Source organism: Silene latifolia, chromosome X, assembly GCF_048544455.1.
Source record: "Silene latifolia isolate original U9 population chromosome X, ASM4854445v1, whole genome shotgun sequence".
Lineage (NCBI taxonomy): Eukaryota > Viridiplantae > Streptophyta > Magnoliopsida > Caryophyllales > Caryophyllaceae > Silene > Silene latifolia.
Window position 1 is genome coordinate 96,689,640 of NC_133537.1, and position 5,405 is coordinate 96,695,044.

The following is a 5,405-nucleotide window of genomic DNA, read 5'->3' on the forward strand; positions in this document are numbered from 1 at the left end:
ACAATAAAGGAGGAGGGGTCGGCAATGGCCTCCGTATGTTGTTGCAAGATCATCTCGGCTTCACCGGAGAGTGGAAGAAGATAGTTTGTGCTTCAGACATTGAGTCGGCAAATCTTGTTTGGTAGAATGAAGGACTTGGCATCTTTTGTAAGCCACTCAAATTTGTTGTCAAGGTTGTCATTCTTGACCCAATGGAATTTGTGAACCATAGTGGCTAGATCAATGAGGTGGCCTCCCTTAACCGGCTTGTAAGTCTCATCTTTGTTGAAATCCCGGTCGAAGTGCTTTGCCAACCATGTTACCAATCCCCCATTTACTATAAAGGCCGCACCTTTCGATTAAGAGTTGAAGAACATTGTATTTCTTGGTGAACTTCTTATCGACATTCAAGGTTGACTCAAGATAGATGAAATCAAGTTCGGTGAAATGATTAGTCCCCTTCCTAGCAATAAGAGTATTTCCCACAACCTTGTGCCACACCCTTATGCCCGGATGGTGAACATAAAGGGCACGACACTCATGGAATTATTCGAATTTCCTTCCGGTGATAGCTTTCCACAAAGGGGCGGGATCATATTTTGAAGGTTTCTTCACATAAGTCTAGTCATTATCAAGATCGAACACCTTGCCAAACTCATTAAAGGACATATTTCTATCCACATTCTCAAGGCGGAATTCAATATTCTTTCGAGTCTCTACCTTTGTGACTTTCACTGAATTTAGAAATTCCAAGGTGAAGGAGGGGTAGGTCAATTCTTGCATATCAAATAATGTAAGCAACCCCATAGACTCAAAGAAGTTCTTGGTTCTTTCAAGGACACCCAATTTGGTCAAAGAATCTTGGCAAATAAACTTGGTGGGCAAAATAAATTTCTTAGCAAGAGACATAAAAGCTTTCCTATGAGAATCGGATGTGAAAGTTACCTCCGGATATTCATGTAATTGCTCAATAACCGGGATAAGAGTAATAGCTTCCACCATAGGAGTAGGAGTTTCTTGAATTTTCACTCTTGCTTGTTGAACCACCAAAGCTTTGGAAGCTTGAAGAGCATGTTGCCTCTTTGAAAGATTTGATTTTGGGGGTGCCTTGTTTCCTCATTTAGTCCTTGCCATTATTCTTCTCCTTGTATGTATCAACAACCAATGATTTGCTTGAATTCTTCTAGTATCCTCAAGCTTCAATGAATCCCAAATTTATTTAGGATTTTCGAAATTTGCTTATAACTCTAGAAAATCGATTCAATTTTTGAGGATTTTGATGTTTGAATGGCTTTTTGTTGATAAAGAAGTGATTTGATTGAGTTTTAAGGAAATTTGGGTTTGATTTTGGTGAATTTGATTGAGGAAATTGAGTTTTATGGATGAAGGGATTGAGGGTTTTGATGGTGTGTTTGTGTTTGAATAGAATGAAATGAAATGGAAAAGGGGGGTTTAAAATCCCGTGTTTTTGCAATTTAGCAATAGGAGACGAGCGGCTTAGGCACGAGATGCTCGGATTGTAGTTTAGTCAGCATTAGAAAATAAAACCTGTGTTGAGACGAGCGTCTTCTTGAGGAGACGAGCGAATTCTGGCTTGAGACGAGCGGATTGATCTGGGGACGCTCGTATTCATAGTCAGAGTGAAATCCTAAATTTTAATGTAATCAGGACGAGCGGATTATCACTGAGACGAGCGTCTTTGAACTGAGACGAGCGGATTCTTGAGGAGACGCTCGGATGCATACCCAGTATAAAAATTTCCTTTCCAACTCTGCCAAGATGAGCGTCTTACTGTCAGGATGCTCGGATTTCATCCAAGATTAGCGAATTCCCATGGGGACGCTCGGATCATTCCTGTACCTCACGGGTTTAGATCCACCCGTGGGTAGTTTCATATCCCAAGTCATTTCTTCTTCATTCCTTTGGTCTTCATTGTGGGTGCACTACGAAGGCTCAGATAGCCTAGGCAATTGCTATCCCCACACTAGTCCAAACACTACACATCAAGAAACATTAAAATACGTCCCTCACTTTCTCTCAAAATGTACAAATGTAAATCCAAAATTGACAAAAAATGCAATACAAGAATAAAATGCAAGTTAAGGGGTTAGAATATTTACAAATGGTGGTTAAGGGAGGACTCCACCAAACTCTCACTCTTGAGATGAGATGTCAAGGGGGTATAGCCAAGGCGTTGTTGATGTTGCTCAACACCTTGTACAAGTAGTCGAAGGCTTGTTCATTGTCATTATAAAGATCTTCAATAGACCTTTGCACATTGTGTTCTTCATGATGGTGACTTAAGTTAATATGGTCACCAAAGCCTTGGTCTATAGCATTGCCAATGTAGGGATTGACTAACCCATCGAATTCGTCATCCCATAGGCCACATACTTCACTAGCTTGCTTCCCTATAATATCATGAATTGATGGAAACAACTTCTCTTTCTTGTTATCATGGCCAATGAGGCATTCTTCTTCTCTTTTCATGATTGGTGGTGAGCTATTCAAGCTCTCATTGTTGTAATTTCCTTGCTCTTTGGACGGAGCATCTTGAAGATTATACTCTTTCTTATTCCATATGGGTGGTGATTCTTTACCATTAGCTTGTTCTTTGCATTGAGATGCCAACTTCTTCCTATCACTTTCTCGGCTATAGTGATCAATCATGAAACATGGCTCATGTAAGCGGGGAGCTCTGATTGTCTTGTCAAGGTTAAAAGTGATTGTTTCATCTCCCACTTCAAGTGTGAGCTCTCCATGTTTCACATCAATCACTGCTCCCGCGGTATGTAAGAATGGTCTTACTAAAATGATAGGAATGTTGGAATCTTCCTCCATGTCAAAAATAACAAAGTCCACCGGGATGAAGAACTTGCCAATTCTTACCGGCACATCCTCCCATACCCCTAAAGGTGTCTTTGTTGATCGATCCGCCATTTGAAGCGTGATATTAGTGCACTTGAGTTCTCCCATTCCTAGCCTTTTGCACACCGAGTATGACATGACACTCACACTTGCTCCAAGGTCACATAATGCTTTGTTGATTGTAGTGTCGCCAATGGTGCATGGAATAGAGAAACTTCCCGGATCCTTGAGTTTTGGAGGTGAACTCCCTTGTAGGATGACACTACTCACTTTAGTGAATGCAATAGTCTCTAGCTTCCGGATGGATTTCTTCTTTGTAAGAATATCTTTCATGTATTTCGCATAGGCCGGAATATGATTGATTAATTCCGTGAATGGAATTTAGACTTCTAAGTTCTTCACAATCTCCATGAACTTTCCAAGTTGTTCATCAAACTTAGGCTTAGCTTGATGACTTGGAAATGGAAGTCTAATCACAATAGGCTCTTTCTCCTTAGCCTTCTCTTCATTTTTCTTCTTTGAAACTTCTTGAATGGTGGTGGGTTCTTCTTCTTCCTTAGAGTTTTCAACTCTTTGCTTGTCACTAGAATTCACAGCATCTTCATCAATGGGCCTCTTCGGCCCTTCATATCTTGTACCACTTCTCAAATGGATGGCACTAACTGATTCATGTCCTGGGGGATTACTTTGAGGTGGTAATTGCCTCTTTTGTCTTTGAGAGCTAGAAGATGCTAATTGAGAAATTTGGGTTTCCAACATCTTTGTGTGAGCTAGTATGTTGTTGATGGTGATATCTTTTGCTTGGCTATCTTTTTACATTTGAGTGAAAAATTCGTGTTGATCCTTTTGCATTTGGAGGACCTCTTTTTGAACATCAAAGCCTTGGTCATTAGATTGATTGTATGGAGGTTGATTTTGATAACCTTGGCGTTGGTAAAAGGGTCTTTGAGCTTGATTTCTCATTGGAGGTGGGGTGTATGTTGGTTGAGGGTTTTGAACATTTTGGCTTTTGTATGAAAGGTTGGGATGGAATTTTGTATTCTCATTGTAATAGTTGGAATAAGGGGTGCCACTCTTATATGCTTGGAAAGCATTCACTTGTTCCCCTACATTCACTTTGGTCATGTCCCAAAGTTCCATAACTCTCGCATACTCCACTTGGAATTGATGATGATGCCACCATTGCATTAGTATGTTGCTTGGGTGATTTGGAGGCCTCTTCAAGTTTAGCCATGGCCTTCTCAAACTTCAAATTAATGGTATCAATGTGAGCACTTAATTGGGCACCCAATTGAGTAATGGAATGCACCTCATGCTTTCCTCCTCTAGTAGCCTTCCGAGGCCTACTATATTCCGAGTTATGGACCGCCATTTCTTTAATTTTGTTCCATGTTTGATTGTCATCAACTTCGGTAAACATACCATTGGATCCCATATTAAGAATGTTTCGGGAGTCTTCATATAGACCATTCCAAAATTGTTGCACAAGGAACCACTCGCTAAGTCCACGGTGTGGACAAGATCCACAAGTGTCCTTGAATCTCTCCCATGCTTCGTACAAAGATTCCTCATCCCTTTGTTTGAACTCGGTGATTTGGGCTCTCAACATGTTAATCTTTTCCGGAGGATATAATTTCTTGTAGAAAACAAGTGCCAATTTCTTCCAAGAATCAATACCAAGAGTAGCCTTATCTAGGCTTTTAAACAATTGTTTCGCGGTACAAATCAAAGAAAAAGGAAATAAGACCCATCGGATTTGGTCTTGAGTAACTCGGTTTGAAAAATCGCATCACAATAGTCACAAAAAGTCTCCATATGTGAGTGAGGGTCTTCACTAGGCATCCCCCCGAATTGACTTCTCTCAACTAGTTGTATGAATGCGGATTTGACAATAAAATTACCGGTTAAATGTTGTGGTGTAGGAGTACCATTTGGTAGGTTCTCCTCGGTTGGTACTGAATGTGATGAGAATTTAGGCATTATGGGTTGATTTTGTGGTGGGTTTTGTATTGGGTTGTCCTCTCCTTCTCTTGCAAAAGGGTTGGTAAACTCAATGTTATTTGGTTGAATGTCCACAATCTCTCCAATACCTCTCAAAGTACCTCTAGCAAGTCTTTTATTATTGGTCAAAGTTCTTTCAATTTCAAGATCAATGGGTAACACTACGCCAAATAAGACATCCAATAACGGTCAAATAATGCAATTATCGTTATTAAATAGAAACACGGAACCGTTATTGCAACGACTGTTGTTAAATATATACCACGTTTGTATGACCGTTATATAACACCAATAACGGATCTATAATACCGTTATCACTACTCAAGAACCGTTATAAAACTATTGTTAATTATGTTTATGGCAACGGGTATACTTTTAAGAAACCGTTATTAGATATTAATAACGGTTTCAAACCCGTTGTCCTAGTTTACTATTGACAACGGTTTAGTGGTTCCAAAACCGTTGTTAAATATTATCTATGATAACGGTTCATTTCGTTATCTTATTTAATTAAATGTCAATATTTAACAACGGTTTTATTGCGTGATAAACCGTTG

General features: G+C 39.7%; 1 non-coding gene across 1 annotated transcript; it reads left to right on the forward strand.

Annotated features, from left to right (window-relative positions):
• Positions 1 to 4,349: 4,349 nt before the first annotated feature.
• LOC141625565 (small nucleolar RNA R71) lies at positions 4,350 to 4,456 on the forward strand. The gene has a single exon (XR_012535338.1). It is a non-coding gene; the product is annotated as a small nucleolar RNA R71 (small nucleolar RNA).
• Positions 4,457 to 5,405: the final 949 nt, after the last annotated feature.